A 17,959-nucleotide genomic window follows, 5' to 3' on the forward strand; every position below is an offset into this window, starting at 1 on the left:
GAGTCCTGTTATTTGTTAAGTTGCTAGATTTCTTTTATTTTTTAAATAATATTGTATTGGCCTTCTGTTATATACAAAAGGTGTGGTCCTGCTAATGTTAAACACTCTCAAGTCTCATTGATTTAAATGGGGGTTAAGCACATGCTCAAATCTCTCTCACTAAAATGAGTGGAACTCAAAAGTGCTTAAATTTAACTGGATTGTACCTATAATGTTTATAATAAACTGTGGGCATTATACACAAATAGAAGATACCACTAGCACTACAGTTATTGGTCCTTCTCTGCTGCTGGATGAGGACATGTCATGTGGGTTATCCTGCCTATGTGCTCCGGAGGCAGGACTATGCAAAATAACTAGCAACACTTTAAAAGCCTGCGGAAAACAACCCTGCTCAGTTCCTTTTAGTCCTGCATCCGGCTCCAGAGACAAGCCTTTTCTCTCTCTCTTTTTAAAAAGCCTTGCTCTTTATATCTTCTGATGGGTTATTTCAGTATGCTACTTCCTTCGACTTCTCAACCTTTACTTTATCCCTCTGGAGTCGATCGCTCAACCATTCAGCAACCAGGGCCCAAGGTCCGTAACATTCTTATCCCTAACGGGAAGGCCAGCGCTCAGTTTCAACGGTGCATACCCTCTGCCATTGCCAGGCTGCACAACCGCAGAGTACCATGAAGAGGATACTCTGAGTCTCCCACCAATAGGCCATGAGACCCATCGAGGCAGCTGAGAGCTCCAGGACACTTCAGGGGATGATACCCTCGTGATTCTGCTCAGAGCCCCGTCAGCTGCAGCCACAGCATCAGAAAACACTTCCTCTACAGTGCCACATTGTGCAGCCATCCCAGGGCCATCCTCTGGTGATGCCTTCAACTGTCCCAGGTGGGCCAAAAGCACAGAGGCCCAAAAGGCCTGGTCCAATGTACCAGCCAGGTCAAAACCATGGAGGCCTGAAACACCCAGTCCAATCCCAGCCTTCATACATGGGAAACCAGAACAGTCGTGACACAGAGGGCAGGTGCAGCATCATCTGGGCCCACAGGGCCGATCTCATTGAGAGGAGCATGAGAGCATGGGAATCTACAACAACACACAAGGCAGGTGGGGCCTCTGGAGATCAGAGGGATCATTCGGCGGGCAATTCACATCCAATTGCATTGGAGAACAATCCAGGGCTGGTGCGATCTGGGACCCTCCTGTGATCACAGTAGATTTAACTGAAGGCCACGCCCCTTCTGTGCCTTCAGATTTCCAATCCTCTGTATCACCAGCTTGGCAAGCTTGTTTTAATGATATGCTCACCAAGTCCCTCCAGCAGACAAAAAGGGGAAAGCACAAAAGAAAGAGAAGAGTGTTCCCCTCTCCTTCCTCCTCATCTTCCTCTGATAGCCAAAATCCTAGAAAAGGAAAAGGCAACGATCAGCAAAGTCTGGAAGAAATAGGTACACCCCCCGCCCCCATTCCACAATATTCTCAGATTATGAGTACCCCAGACCCACACAACTCGAATAGGCACCCAAATGTCCCTGACTCACAGGATGCAGACCTTGTGGAACTGGGATCCCACCCCACACTATTAACCCCCATTCTATAACCCCCATGGGATCCTGAAGCCCTTGGGAATTTAGTTACAGATCAGGATTATAGGGAAGAGAGGGAGTAGTCTGATGATCATCACACTGATTCTTTCTCTTAATTCTCAAACGTTATCTATCTCTGATGACCTTGCTCCATTGTTGAATAAGGCCATTCACATTCTGGGATTACAACTGTTGCCTTCCCAAGAGATTCCATCCAATTCTCCCCACCCCCAAAAAGGAACAGCGATAATTTTCCTTTCCCCGATTTCTTCAGTGACATGGTTAAACAAGAGTGGGCCAACTCAGCTTCTGCCAGATAGGCTAGTACCCAAGTGTGTGGATAAAGGTGATCCAGTTGATATAGTATAGCTGGACTTCTAAAAAGCTTTTGACAGAGTTCCTCATCAAAGGCTCCTGAGAAAACTTGGCAGTCAAGGGATAAGGGGACAAGTAGATGTGTGGATTGTTATCTGGTTGAAGGACAGGAAACAGAGGGTAGGTATAAATGGAGAGTTTTCACAATGGAGGGAAGTAAGAAGTGGGGTCCCAGAGCATAGCTTCTCTGGGTAGATAATTTGATAATTTGATTCAGAACCCACCTGAGGATCCTGTTCACTTAAAACAAACCCTCTTAAAGATTCAAAAGGAGCAAGAATATTTTCACAAAGATAATGGGGCCATTAATAACGCATCTCAGACTTCAGGATGTCCATCTTTTTGGTTTTGGATGATATGCAGATCAGATCACCAGACATAGCAATAGCAATAGCACTTACATTTATATACCGCTCTATAGCTGAAAGCTCTCTAAGCGGTTTACAATGATTTAGCATATTGCCCCCAACATTCTGGGTACTCATTTTACCGACCTCGGAAGGATGGAAGGCTGAGTCAACCTTGAGCCCCTGGTCAGGATCGAACTTGTAACCTTCTGGTTACAGGGCAGCAGTTTTACCACTGCGCCACCAGGGGCTCATGACATCATGCCCACATGACATCTGCCCACATCTGCCCACATGACATCATGCCCACATGACATCTGCCCACACATATATAGAGTGGATCCTTTAGGGGTTGACCAATCACAGTTTCCCCATCAACAAATCCAAGAGCCACCTGTGTCCAACACAAAGGCTGCACCATCTGGGGTTCTGATAGACAGCACCCTAGACAGGCTGATCATACCTCAAGATCATATCCAGAAACTTTTGATCTGGATAGTGAGGCCTCGACAAACATAAAATGGGTTCTGCGCCTGCGCAGGACAACTTCGGGTAAAACTGATTAGCTCCTCGCGACGCCTTTCAACTGCCTCTGCACGAGCCGTGCAGTACATATACTGGCAGTTAGGCGTCAGTTGCTCAGTTTCTTTCTGACCGCTGATGCGTTCGGACCTCGGAAACTTTGTTGCTCCTCGTATAGGGAATTAGTGATTTTACTCTGAAGACGACATTTTTTACTTACCACCTTTACATCTTTGTTTAATGAACTGTGTCCCTACTTCCCCCTGTCACGACTAGTAAAAATTAATAAAGTATTACAGAGCTAAACGAGCCGGCCACAAACTCCTGTGCCCATGAGTAGTTCTGTGAGGGAGAAGACCACCTTTAAACGGTGCATTCGCTGCAGGGCAAAGCTTCCGTCAACAGACGGCCATCGACTTTGTCTCCACTGCCTGGGAGAAGAGCACTCCACAACTGCTTGCCCTATTTGTAAGTCATTCTCGAGGCAAACTCTGAAGAATAGGGCGGCGCGGCTTAAAGTTTCGTTAATGGAGGACGCGCTCCGCCCGACAGCCGCTTCCTCCATGCCGAGGGCTGCTACTATGCAGTCTAAACCCTCGAGCACTGCTCCCAATACTGCGGGGACCTCTGTTAAAACTACAAAACAGAGCTCATTCAAGGAGCCCTCGATACCGAACAGCGACAGCCTGAAGCGCTCATGCACTTCAACGCCACCTCATACTACAAAGAGGAAGGAGGCAGCTCCAACTTCCGCCTCACGGCATGCCACTCCGTCTCCCTCAGGGTTACAGGATGAGCCCCTGAGAAGCAGAGCGGGATCCCTGTCGCCTGCTCCAACCCCTAGACAATCGCCTTCGACACCAGCCTCGATGTCGAGCGCAGTAACACCACCTCGACATCGAGCTCGCAAACGACACCGCAACGATGCTGCTAAGGTCAAAGACTCCGCTACAACTAAGTCAAAGCGGGTGGGGGGCATTCCCTCGGCATCGAAGGCACTGACTCCACCCTCAATATCGACAGCAGCCTCCCCTGCTTCGACGTCAAGGGTCGCTCTGAGAGCTGATGTGGATACATCCCCAGCAAACAGGGAAGGCATAGCACCTCCTCAAGCTGAACGGGCATTCTTGGAGGATGGCATGCATATTGAAGTTACGCCAGGGGAAGGGGGCGTCCCCCTACAACCCCTTCAGCCTGTGAACACAACCCCTTTCGCCTCTGCCTTCCAGGGGTTCATTTCCCAGGGTCTGGATGTGGATGAAGATAATATTAACCTTCCTCCTCCTCAGACACCTTCACTCACTCCTGCTCAGAGAACACCTATTGGTCTGTGTCCATTGAGAGGGTGGGGTGAGACTGACATCACTTTATCTCCTAAGGAGTATACGCTGTTTAGGGAATGGCAGTTAGAACGGATAAACAGACCCCAATTTCCAGATCGCTCTATGGCAGCCACGACTCAGACAACACCTACTGTTCCACCTTGCACTTCAATTTCTATTCAGACTAATACTCCTTTAAGGGAGGGACCCATGAGCAGAAATACTGCAGTACAGACCTTAGAACCACGTCTATGCAGACCTCAGGTTCAGGAATCTTCGGTTCAGGCTGCCATCTCACTGCCTTGCCCTGTCAGAACGGTCTCGATTCAGACCTCATTGCCTCCACTGGTGACACATGGTGGCCAGAGGTTACACACTGGTCACGGGGAGAGTGTACTCTCAAAGTCATCTAACTTACCTGATACCGTGCCATCCTCCTCTGCTGAGGATGAAGAGGATTTCTCTTCCGACTCCTCAAAGGATAGCCCCAATGATGATTCAGAAGATGAGCTTCCTAATGACCCCAGCCCAGATGTGGTGCCTCTTCCTGCTGATTCACCTACAGAGGAGATGAGGTCTTACAATCAGCAAGTAGCTGAAATGGCAGAGGTACTGGGTCTTGATCTCTCTCAAAAGACAACAGATTTGGATGACCCAGTATATAATTTCCTTAAAAAACCGTCTGGCTCTCAACCAGTTTACCTGCCAATGCTCCCTGTGATCACAAAGGCAGCTAAGTCAGCATGGGAGGTCATACAGACTTCCATGGCTACTTCAAGGCATCTGGAATCTCTATACAGAATAAGGGAAAAAGAAAACGAATATCTAATTACTCACCCAGTACCTAATTCGCTGGTTATTGACTGTGCCTCCTCTGCAAAATCGGGGAGAAGGCATACCACGCCAGCAGACAAGGAGGGCAGGAAGCTTGATGTACTTGCTAGAAAGGCTTACTCTACAGCCTGCCTGTCCATTAAGATTTCAAACTACATAGCTTGTCTGGCAAAATATACCTACGCTTTGTGGGAAAATCTCCATGCTCAGAGATCGTCCTTGACATCAGAGGAATTTCAAAAGTGTTTTGATACTGTTTTTGTGAAAACCACAACAGCTACACGCCAACAACTGGCGAATGCTAAACACTTGGCGGAGTCAGAATCGCGCTCTCTAACAACTGCTGTGATTTTGCGACGCCATGCATGGCTAAGGTCGACCACTTTGATGCAGGATATGCGCGACCGCATAGAGTCGTTACAATTTGATGGAAAAGGCCTGTTTGCAGAGCAAACAGATGATACTTTGGAACACCTTAAGAAGTCTAAGTATACAGCAAAGACGTTCGCAGCACAGCGCTTTACAAGTAATAGGTTTCAACCGTATCAACTGAGACAGAACTCTTACAGGAGAAATGAGCGCAAGGAGTATAGGAGACCCTTTAATCGATACAATCGCAGAAATTACGCACAAAGAAACAAGCCGGAACAGCAGGGCCGTAATAAGTCGGCACAGCAGCCAAAACAACATCTTTGATTGCTGCCAGAGCCCACAATTACCGGAACTGAAACAACAGAAACAGTTAAGCTTATCCAACAGAACCACAGGGAACAACATCACCTTGTTGCAAACCAGATACACCATCAAACTGGCAAGCCATGCCCAAGCATGGCAACACATAACATCAGATGGCTGGGTCCTGCGCATAATCAGGACTGGTTATGCTATTGAGTTCAAGACTCTTCCTCAGTTCAATGGGATAAAATATACCCCAGAAACGGAAACACTAGAGGAGGAGGTCAAGGTTCTGTTAGACAAGGAAGCAATTTCGCTGGTTCCGTGGGCTCATGCTATGACAGGCTTCTATTCAAGGTACTTCCAAATACCCAAGAGGGACGGGGGCATTCGCCCAATCATGGATCTCAGATGGCTGAACCTTTATGTCGACATGAAGAAATTTCGGATGATAACGCTGCAAGCGATCCTGCCTCTTCTTCATCAAGAGCAATGGATTGCAACGTTGGACTTGAAAGATGCCTACTTTCACGTCGGGATTCAGGAGTCCCACAGGAGATATTTACGTTTCACACTGGGCAGTCGGATCTTCCAATACAATGTCCTGCCCTTTGGTCTGGTGACAGCCCCACGGGTGTTCACGAAGTGCATGGCTGTTATCATTGCCTACCTACGGACACAAGGAATTTCGATATTTCCGTATCTCGACGACTGGCTTATTACAGCGCAGTCCAGTACACAATTGGACGACCACATACAAACAGTGACTGCACTGCTGAGCGACCTGGGCATACGAATCAACTGGGAGAAGTCTCACCTGGCTCCCTCGAAGCGCCTAAGGTATATCGGTGCAGAACTAGACATGGACTGCCAGAGGGCGTTCCTCCCGCAGGACCGGTTCCATTGCATAAAGGAGATGGTGTTACACTTTCGTGCTACTCCACGTCAACAGGCCAGATCAATCCAGGTCCTATTGGGCCTGATGGCCTCTTGTACCACTACTGTTCGCTACGCGAAGCTACGCATGAGGAAACTGCAGATGTGGTACCTGGATGTTTTTCGCCCCAATGTAGACCCCCAGAGTCTGCTCCTTCAAATTCCGCATGCAGTCCAAGAATCATTGCGGTGGTGGACAAAGGATGCAAATATGCAGGAGGGGATGCCATTTCAGACCCCGGTACCTACCTGCACGCTGACAACAGATGCCTTGATGCTCGGATGGGGAGCTCATTTGGGAGTCCACAGAGCACAGGGCCGATGGAATCACCGAGAGAAGGAGTATCACATCAATTTCCTCGAGCTTCTGGCAGCCTACAAGGCATTACAAGCCCTTCAAAAGATCATTCAGGAGGGAGTACTGCAACTTCAGATGGACAATACCACTGCAATCGCCTACGTCAACAATCAAGGAGGTACGGTGTCGAAGCCGTTGTGCCATCTAGGACTCCAGATATGGAACTGGTGCATTGCACATCGCATACATCTGGTGGCTATACACATAAGAGGTCAGGACAATGTCCTAGCGGACACCTTGAGCAGATCACCTGTCCAACAGCAACACGAGTGGGAGCTCAACCCACAGTTGTTGAGAGAGATATTCCTTGCCTGGGGGACCCCAACTGTCGACCTGTTTGCGACAGCAGGAAACAAGAAATGCAGCCAATACTGTTCCAGAATGGGGGTGGGCCTGTCAAAGGGAGATGCCTTCCAGTACCGATGGACGCAAAGTATGTTTTATTTATACCCTCCATATCCCCTGTTGAACAGGGTTGTGGCCAAGCTTTTACAGGACAACACCAGGGCGATTGTTGTCACGCCTTGGTGGCCCAGGCAACCTTGGTTTCCTCAACTCTTGCGACTGTCGGACAATGTGTACAAGAGACTGCCACAACAGAGGGACCAGATATATCAGCAAGAAGGACAAATACTCCACCCCAACCTGTCAGTCCTCAACCTGACAGTATGGAAAGTGGGTTACTGAAGAAGATATTAAAGAATAGCAGGAGGAAGTCGACTAGGAGAAATTATTTCTGCAAATGGAGAAGATTTTCATTGTATGCCGCAGAGCACCAATTTGAACCTGGAGAGGCCTCTGTGAGGGAGGTATTGCTATACTTAACCTCCTTGAAATCCAGTGGATTGGCCAATACGTCCATAAAGGTTCATTTAGCGGCCATTTCTGCTCACCATGATGGCTGGAATCAAAAGACGGTTTTTACTCATCCTAAATGCAAGGAGTTTTTGAAAGGGTTGAGTAATCTATACCCCCCAGTAAGAAGACCATCCGACAAGTGGAGCCTCTCCTTGGTGTTCTCGACTGTGATGGAGAGTCCATTTGAACCTATGGCCACTGCTTCTTTGAAGTTAGTAACGTTAAAGACCTTATTCCTGGTGGCAATCACATCAGCAAGGCGTGTGAGCGAATTACTTGCTCTACGAATGGATGAACCATATACTCGATTCTTTCCCGACAGGGTAGTTATGCGTTTGGACCCGGAATTCCGCCCAAAAATAGTGACTGATTTTCACTTAAATGCAGACGTGGTTCTACCTACGTTTTACAAGAATCCATCCACACCGCTGGAAGCTTCTTTGCACTTGCTGGACGTGCAGAGGGCCATTCTTTTCTACCTGCAAAGAACAAGGGAAATGAGAAGGACAAGGAATCTTTTCATAGCCTTGAATGGAAAGAACCGGGGCCTTCAGCCATCCCGCCAGAAGCTGTCCTTTTGGCTAGTGGAACTCATTAAGATGGCCTATGATATACAGGGAGTCACTCCGCCATCAGCTATTAGAGCCCATTCAACTAGGGCTCACGCTGCCTCGGCAGCTCATCTTTCAGGAATAAGATTCAAGGATATTTGTATGGCGGCCACCTGGTCCTCGGACCAAACCTTTGTGAAGCATTATGCACTGGACCTTCGCTCTATAGAGGCAGCACAATTCGGCAGGGCCGTGCTGCAGAGGGTGCTTCAATAGCTTGCGTTGCCCACCTCCATTTGGGCAGCTCGTGATTCACCCATTTTATGTTTGTCGAGGCCTCACTATCCAGATAAGCAGGTTGCTTACCTGTAACAGGTGATCTGGTAGTGAGGCCTCGACATTCATAAAACCCTCCCAGCCGACCCCGCTGCAGAGTGCAAGCAATTGAAGCGTTGCATTTCTTCGAAATACGAGCGATTGGAACGTTGCATTTCTTTGAAATACAAGTGAATGTGCTGCTAATTTTCATCGCCAGCTTACGGTTCCTGTGGATGTCATTGACTCTTTTAAGTGCCGAGCGGCCATTCAGAAACTGAGCAACTGACGCCTAACTGCCAGTATATGTACTGCACGGCTCGTGCAGAGGCAGTTGAAAGGCGTCGCGAGGAGCTAATCAGTTTTACCCGAAGTTGTCCTGCGCAGGCGCAGAACCCATTTTATGAATGTTGAGGCCTCACTACCAGATCACCTGTTACAGGTAAGCAACCTGCTTTTATCTTGAATTCAGAGGCATTCACAGTTGATCATTCCTTTGATGGATTTAACAGCTTCATCAAAGTTATGTATGTTATTACAATCACCTGTAATCAGATATGGACACAATTGCACAGCCATGGGTCAGTGTTGACCAGTATTCAACAACAGTAACATACTGCATTTGGGAGAATAAACTGAAAACATAATCCATCTTAAGACACAAGTACAGCTGATCTAAGGGTCAGTCAGCCTGAGTTAGGGGTACAGCAAACACTGGATGGGATTGCATCCCCTTTAAGATGTAGGTTTGCAGTTTTGGTGTTTCCAGTGAGAAACGGGGAGTAGATACAATGTTATGCCACTGTATTATATTGCATTGCACTGCAATACAATAGCAGCATCCAATATTCTATTTCACATTGCCCGGTTGAAATACAAAAAGTTGCAAGCTAGTAAAATGTCCATAAGTATTATAAAACTTAACTTTACTGGAGGTATATATTGATGTTCTTCCCATACTTTTGGGTCAAGACAATTTGGGAAAATATCTAAATATTTTGTTCAAAATATTTTTACACTGCCCTTCAATCAGATTTCCAGTGGTTTACAAAGCAGGAAGGAGAGAACCCAAACAATATAACAATTTAACTATTGTGGGATATTTGTGTTAACTAGCAGTTAAAAGCAAGAGATAACTGAAAACTTTAAAAGCGGGAATAAATAAAAAGGACTTTGCCTGGCAGGTGAAGATTATCACAAACAGGATACCTGCACCAAGATGCCTTTCCAGTCACCTACCAACCATAAAAGGCAGGAGCACCTGGAAGAAAGTCTCAAACTGAATTCTGCACACAGATAGATGTATGTGAAAGCAGGTGTCTCAGGCACCAAGCCAGTGTGGGCTTCAAAGCAGGGGTGGAGCCACCATTGTGTGAACGGGTTCAAAGAACCTGGGCTGCCAATGAAAAAGGCTGCTGAAAGACCCTGCACACATGATGTTATGCACTGCACACCTGAGCGAGCTCTCCCTCATCCATTTCAGGCAGTGCTTGCTGCCTGACAGCATTTATTTTTCTTTCCCTCGCTGAAGGGAGAGAAAGGGAAATAAAGGCTGTCAGGCAGCAAGCGCTGCCTGAAATGGACGAGGGAAGAGCTCGCTCAAGGCTCTCCCGAGCCACGCCCCCATGCACGTGATGTCACATACACAGGGGCATCACTAGAGGGGCTGCCGGGCGGGGCCAGACACAGACCACCATTCAGCTGGCTCTATGCCTGCTTCAAAGGTAAGCTCCCGCATCCTGGCTTTCGGGGCGGATGGGATGAAATCTGCTCATGTGGCTGAGATCAAGGCTTGAAATTCCTAATTTCACACCCCAAAAATTTCACTGCCTGCTTTGGGGTGGCCACACCCCCCAAAGCAGGCAGCAGCCAAGTTGACTCTGCTGTGGCATCATGGGTGCTCTTTGTCTTTGAGGCCTGTTCAGTCTGAGTATGGCGAGTGAAGTTTCCTGCAGTAATCTGACTCCAAAGAGCCATGATGTTTGAAAAATCTAGAAGGTACAAGTGGTGTACTGTGCCAGTGTGCAAGAGAACAACTAAAGGCAAGCCGGGGGGAAATATTTGTGTGTGTATCTAAAGAGAAGAAGCAATGGGAAGCTTGGTCAGATGCAGTGAGAAGAGAAAAGGTGTTCCTGTGCAAAATCTGTGGTGTTTGTGTGACGGGACCATTTCAGTGGTGGTTATTCTCCAATATTGCATTTTTATTTATATATGATTTTTTTCTCTCCCCCCCACCCCCACTTTTTTATATATAAAAGAGAGCAGTTGTGTGGAGAAGGGCAGGGGAGGGGTGAACAGTTTAATAGGAGTGAAGATGAGGACAGTGAAGTCCACAAGGTTAGTATTAGAGCTAGTTTATAACTCAAAAGAAAGAAAAAAACCCTCCTCTCCCCCACAATTGCCCCCTTATATGGCATGCCAGTATAAGGGGAAATTTCAACAGGTGTCGTTTCCAGCCTCCTATGGTAAAGTTGCACCAATTGGATGTCTGCCTGTCATGTCTAAAAGGCCTAAGCCCTCTGGCCCTCACAAGGAATTCAGCAGCCCCTTCTGCTTATGAGGTACAAGGTTGGAGGGTTGTAAAAGCCAGATAGGAGCTCCGAGGCCTAGCAGTTCTGAGGTAAAATGACCACTGTCAAATAGAAGCAGCACCACTGTTAAGCAGCTGAGGCCTATGTGATGCAGGGGAACGGGCCCCGCCTACCTCAGAGACCCATTAAATCATTCTAGTGTAATAATGGTTGCCCTTTATTTTCAAGAGATTTCACCAGCCCTGACAGAAATTATTCTCTGCTGTTACTAGAGTGAAAAGACAAAAATAGCAGAAAACATGCACTATTCAAACCTTCCGTTCCCCCCACCACACAGTTGCTCCCCCTCTGTGGAGAAAAATCAAAAATAGTTCCTCCTATCCTGGCACACCATAGAAAAGGGCAATATTTTGGGGAGGGGAGTTTTTTCTGAGTTATATAACCAGTTCTAATACTAACCGTGTTATCTTCTCTCCCTTCATCTCCACTCCAATGTAATCTTCATTGCCAGCAAAGAGATTTGGATCATGCATGGATCTACAAATGACAGATTAACAAATCCTTTTCCAGTCATTTTCAGCAATCAGTGCAAAACAAATCCACACAACTCAGTCAGTTCTCCGTCACAGATCAGAAGCCTGCAGGGAGGTTGAGCACCACTGATGTCATAATCACCTCCACCAATGGAACAGTGTGTTTTGCTGTGCCAGGGAAAAGTTAATCTTTAAACAGGTTTTTAAAAAACAAACTAATGGTGAGTTGCTGAATGGATTAATACTACTAAAAATGCTATATGAGATTTAGGAGACATCTCTACTGTTACTTAGATGGACTGAAAGCCAGTATAGATCTTTAAACATCATTAAGCTATGGTCCCACTAACCAGTCATAGTTTACAACCTACTGGGAAAGTTGGAGTTCCTTAGCAATTTTCCGCTTACATATATGTTAATTTGGTAGCACTGTGGGCACTGTTACCAGTTAGTATGGCAGTGTTTCAGTCTTGCACCACGTGTTGCAGTGTAGACAACTCAAGATTAACTCCAGAGTTGCCTCCCCTCTTGTCTCTTCCATGGATAGTTGTTCCAAGGCACAGTCAATTATCATATAATCTGGGCATTTTTGGCCATGCTCTGGTAATGCTAGGATTGAATAATGGCCTAGTTCTGAAGATCTGATTGATTGGTTGATTGATTAAGTGCCGTCAAGTTGATGATGACTCTTAGCGACTACATAGATAGATTCTCCCCAAGATGATCTGTCTTCAACTTGGCCTTTAAGGTCTCTCAGTGGTGCATTCATTGCTGTCGTAATCGAGTCCATCCACCTTGTTGCTGGTCATCCTCTTCTTCTCTTTCTTTCAACTTTCCCCAGCTTTATGGACTTCTCAAGTGAGCTATGTCTTCGCATAATGTGTCCAAAGTATGATAGTTTGAGCCTGGTGCCTTGAGTGAAAATTCTGAATTGATTTGTTCTATGATCCATTTGTTTGTTTTCCTGACTGTTCATGGTATCCTCAAAAGTCTTCTCCAGCACCAAAGTTCAAAAGTGTCAATATTACCCATTTTAATTGGTTGCTGCAAGTTTTATATGATGGGGAGGGGGAGGTCATGAATTCAGGGCACACAATCCTTTAACTTTTATAAAACTACCTACTTATTTTATGAGGTTATTTGGGTTCTGGTGTGTTGTAGTAAAAAAGGAATGGGAAAAGGTTAAGTATGCCTTTTCTATCTAACTGAATTACATATACGAATACGATGAATATTTATATACTGCTTTTCAACCAAATTTTCCAAAGTAGTTTACTTACAGTAATTAATTAATTAATTAATTAATTAAATGGCTGCTGGTCCCCAAAGAGCTCACAGTCTAAAAAAGAAATATAAGAAAAATGAAACATATATGTGAAACATATATACCACAATGAGTGATATATGCTATATGTACATGTAATGTATTCATTTCATATTCTTTATTTCCAAAAGAAATTGCATCTTTGGTAACGTCAATAGTGATGACTGGTGAGGCAAATTTGCCTACAGGAATTGCTGGTGCTTGCCACCACTTCTACAGAGACTGAGAGGAGACAACAACAAAAAATATTTATATACTGTTTTTCAACTAAAGTTTCCAAAGCGGTTTACATAAAGAAATAATAAATAAATAAATAAATAAAATGGATCCCTGTCCCCCAAAGGACTCACAATCTAAAAAGAACCATAAGATAGACAACCAGCAACAGTCACTGGAGACACTGTGCTGGCGATGGATAGGGCCAGTTACTCTCCCCCTGTTAAATAAAGAGAACCACCACGTTAGAAACGTGCCTCTGCCCAGTTAGCAGGGGTTAGCAGGAAAGCACATTCTTACTAGCAGTGATAGCAAGGCGGCGGTAATTATCTCAGCAAGCTACACCAATGCCAGGGCTACAAGCCATTCAACAAGTACACACTTGCTCAGTACTGACTGAGTTGCCCCTGCTTTTGCCACTACCTTCCTATGACTACTAGTAGCAATGTGTTTTCCTGTCAATCATTCCATAGAAGCACTGGATAATTTCTAATAGTGAACCACCTTGCTGATTACCACTGTAATCATGTTTTAAAATGGTTTACACAAATCAGAAGTCAGATCATTACTCAACAAAAAATTATTTAATTGACAGTAGCCATGTTCAGGCATTCAGAAAGAATGTCGGTGGACATGCTTACAAGGCTGAAATGGGGTTGGAAGTCCCAGCCTCTTGCCCCACTCTCTCACTCACTCTCTTGCCCCACTCTTCACCCTTAGAGCAGCATTCATCTGAAGAGATGAAATCTGTAAGCATGTCTGCCTCCATTTCCATGATCAAGAGGCTGGGGCACCCTAGCTTCTTGATCAGACATGCTTACAATGTTTGTCTCTTCAGACCAATGCTGCTCTAAGCGTGATGAGTGGGGCAGGAGAATGACTGACAGGCTGGGGGCAGAACTTCCAACTCCCTTTTGGCCTTCTAAGTGGTGTTCTCTCTGAATGCCTGAACAGGACTAGTGTTGCCTTTTAAAGTCTTCTAACTCCCTATTTTATCTGTCCTATGTCACTCTTCCATTCTGGAGAAGAAACTGTTTTGTTGGAACCTGCGTGTCAACACTGCTGAGAAAATTAGTTTAAAGAACTATGTATACTAGTCCAGACATATCACTTAAACAGCTTGGACAATCTACATTTTCCTTCTTTCTTTTCTGTCCCAGGTGCCAGGAAGCAATTGAATATAACAGGGGAATGTCAGATCAATTAGGTTTAGAGTTTTATTGTGAGTTGTCGCACATGTGATGCAATAATTTCTCTCTAAATGTCAAAGCTCATTAATGTGAGTGAGGAAGAAGAAATACAGGAAAGGGGTAATGGTTAACAATCACATACATAATAACCTGTCACCATTTCCAAGTCTAAAACTGAACACTTTTTTTCTGGTTCAATGCCCAAAGAAAGCAGAAAGCTGGAATATTTTATTTTGAGACAATGATGGGTTATATTCTGCTCTCTTAATATAAACATATGCTCGGAATCATTCAGCAACAGAATCCCCATTTAACTCAGTTCTGCCAGATTTTTAAAAAGATGATTTAAAAGATTACTAAGTTAGTAATTTGGATGCCACCTTTTTTAAAAAAGAAAAGGCTTGTTAGCTGGTAACATTTTACTTATATCAAGCTTATCTCACCCAAACACAAAAAGATTATTAAAACATTGTTAAAAGATTTAGCAATGGATCTGCCTCCAGACAAAAATGTCAAGGGAAATATGAGCAGTTTTCCTGCCTGACTATATGAAACTGAGCTGGATGAATTTATGAAGGAATAGAGCCCTGAAAGCTAGAGTATGGGCTGATTATTTCAAATCAATATGTGATTCCTCCCTGCTGCAGCTCCTAGGCCTATGTACCTCTTCTCTCAGATGTTCCTTCTTTCTGACACTTTTGGCTTCCTTTTCCCTTGTACTCCTCTGGAAAACTCTTCCTGGGTCTCAGCTCTCCTAACTGCCTGCCTTCTCCCTAGCTCCCCACTCCACTTTACTTGGCCTGCTGCCATCTTAGGCCTCATAGCGGCTAGCTTCCCTGGGGCCATGCATTTTCTGCTCTCATCTTGCCTCTGAGCTACTCTAATATCTGAGCAGCTCAGCCAGTGGTAGCTAGAGACAGTTGCCCCTCTATGACAGTAGGGCAGCTCAGCCAATCACACTGCTGGAGGCTTCACCACCACCTTACACTGCCTTACTCATTACAGAACATTTCATTATTGCTTCATCTCTGCCTTTGTCTTATTTGGGGATATTTTTGTGTTTTAGGTTGGGTCTGTGTGTTCTACATTTATATGTAAGTCATCCTGAAGGCTTGTTAAGCAAAAATGCATGCTATAACTATTCAAAATGAAATAAAAGTGAAATACATAAATGTGATTTCTTGTCTGGTATTTCAGTGATATCCTTTTGATTTAGGAAGGCTTTTTTCTCCAACATGTGGTCGTGAGATCTCCCCCTCTCCCATAACACACACTATTTGTGGTACCATAGAACTGTCACAACTAGGACAAGTGGCTGGATATTGTGATCCCACCTATAAGTAGTGGCCTGGAAACTGATGCAGAGGGAGAAAAGCTAGCTGAGACAAAAAGACCCTGCCACTGAACCCAGCGGCCAGAGATGCCCATCTGGAAACCCAAGCTAGATACCACCAAGAAGCAGCATCCTGGCCCTCAATGGGTTTTATGCTTCACAGGCCCCAATCACCAATGCAAGCAATTCACCCAGTGAGAGAACAGAGAAAAGTACTGTCCCTTGAAGGTTCTCTATTCCCCCTGCAAAAAGGTAGATCCTGTGAGAGGTAGTTAGGCCTATCAACTAAATAAGGACTTCAGTGACACCAAGCACCTGATAGAACAACATGTCTGCTTCCAGGAACCTGTCCAGGGTTCTGAAGGATCTTTCTCTGATCATCCTTGTTTTCCAGTTGTGAGTTCTTGGTGTGATATATAGCCCCTGCCTCTTGGTTTTCTGCTCTTGCTATCCAGTTCTCTCCAGTCTATATCACTGCCAGTCCTGCCTTCTTCAAACCTGTCCTTGACTCAGGTTTATGAAGACTGGACATTGGGTGATACAGAGATGAATCAAATTAAAATTCCCTAGGTAAGTTGATTCCCCCCCCCCCCATGCTCATGGTGTGTTGATCACCTGTTACCTAAGGCCTTAGATGAGGTCTTATAGGTAAGATTGGAGGATCAAATGCACAAAATACCTCTTGAAGTTTCTTTCTATTCATTAATTTGAACACTCAAAAGGCCCAGTTAATTTCTGAGATAAGTAAGAAATGGTTTGCAAATCACTTCTTGGCTTCATTACTTGAAAACAAACTTCAAGACAGTGAAGAAACTGAGAAATATGCTCATCACAATTTATCATGATCAGCAATCCATAATACGCTGGACTAATAGGAATTTCATTTTTCAAAGGCAGCCACATATTTAATAATTTGCATTAATCAAGCTTGAATCACAAATTGCTGTAGCTAGATAATCTCTTTCCAGAAGGCAATGCAACTAGCACACCAACTGAAGCTGATGAAAAGACTCCATTCTACAGATGCCCCTTGTACATCAATTCTCAGTGCTGTATCTGATTGCACCCTCATGCTGTATACCTGATCTTCAAGAAGGAATGTTACCCATCCTAAACACACAGAATCCCAACTTTGTGGCCCAGAAGATCATAAGAACATTCAAACAGCCCTGCAGGATCAGGCCCAAGGCCTATCTTGTCCAGCATCCTGTTTCACACAGTGGCCCACCAGTTGCCTCTGAGAAACCTACAAGCAAGAGGTGAGGGCATGCCCTCTCTCCTGGTGTTGCTCCCCTGCAGCTGGTATTTAGAGGCATCTTGCCTCTGAGGCTGGAGGTGGCATATAGGCACCCAGCTCAAAGCCATTGATAGACCTGTCCTCCATGAATTTGTCCAAGCCCCTTTTAAAGCCATCAAGATAGTGGCCATCAACACATCCTTTGGCAGATAATTCCATAGGCTAATTATGTCCTGTGTGTAAAAGTACTTCCTTTTGTCAGTCCTAAATTTCCTGGCTTCAGTTTCATAGGGTGACCCCTGGTTCTAGTGTTGTGAGAGAGGGACAAAATCTTCTCTCCCTCTCTGCTCTCTCTACTCCATCCATAATTTTATACACCTTTATCATGTCTCCTCATAGTTGCCTCTTTTCCCAACTAAAAAGCCCCAGATGCTGTAACCTTTGCCTCATAAAGAAAAGTGCTCTAGGTCCCTGATCAACTTGGTTGCTATCTTCTGCACCTTTTCCAATTCTACTGTGTCCTTCCTAAGATTTGGTGACCAGAACTGTATGCATTACTCCAAATGTGGTGCACCAAAGATTTGTATAAGGGCATTATTATAATAGCATTTTTATTTTCTATCAGATTTATAAAATATCACCCAATAGTCCTTCCATCTTGTTTTAATTGAGCTTCAGCTGTGATGGTGCTGCGGGGAAGCAGCTTGCCTTGCCATGGAGCAAGAGGCTGTTAGTTTGAATCCCCACCGGTGTCCTTCCCAGACTATACCTAGTAAATATATATATATATTAGTCACCTATATCCGGCAGCAGCAATATAGGGGGGTGCTGGAGGCAGATGCTCACTTCAGTGACAATGGCAAAAGGCATCATCTCATACTGTGTGGGAGGAAGGCAATGGTAAACCACTCCTGTATTCTAC

At 45.2% G+C, this 17,959-nt stretch overlaps 1 long non-coding RNA gene across 2 annotated transcripts; it reads right to left on the reverse strand.

Annotated features, from left to right (window-relative positions):
* Nucleotides 1-7: 7 nt before the first annotated feature.
* LOC128327002 (uncharacterized) lies at nt 8-15,330 on the reverse strand. Of its 2 annotated transcripts, none has more exons than XR_008308397.1 (5): nt 15,132-15,330; nt 11,664-11,741; nt 8,211-8,286; nt 4,565-4,705; nt 8-1,397 (listed from the first exon to the last, which is right to left on the reverse strand). It is a non-coding gene; the product is annotated as an uncharacterized LOC128327002 (long non-coding RNA). The 2 variants fall into 2 exon arrangements; XR_008308396.1 differs by lacking the exon at nt 11,664-11,741 and adding an exon at nt 13,018-13,076.
* Nucleotides 15,331-17,959: the final 2,629 nt, after the last annotated feature.

The sequence above is a fragment of the Hemicordylus capensis genome, chromosome 5, assembly GCF_027244095.1.
Source record: "Hemicordylus capensis ecotype Gifberg chromosome 5, rHemCap1.1.pri, whole genome shotgun sequence".
NCBI classification, from domain to species: Eukaryota; Metazoa; Chordata; class Lepidosauria; order Squamata; family Cordylidae; genus Hemicordylus; species Hemicordylus capensis.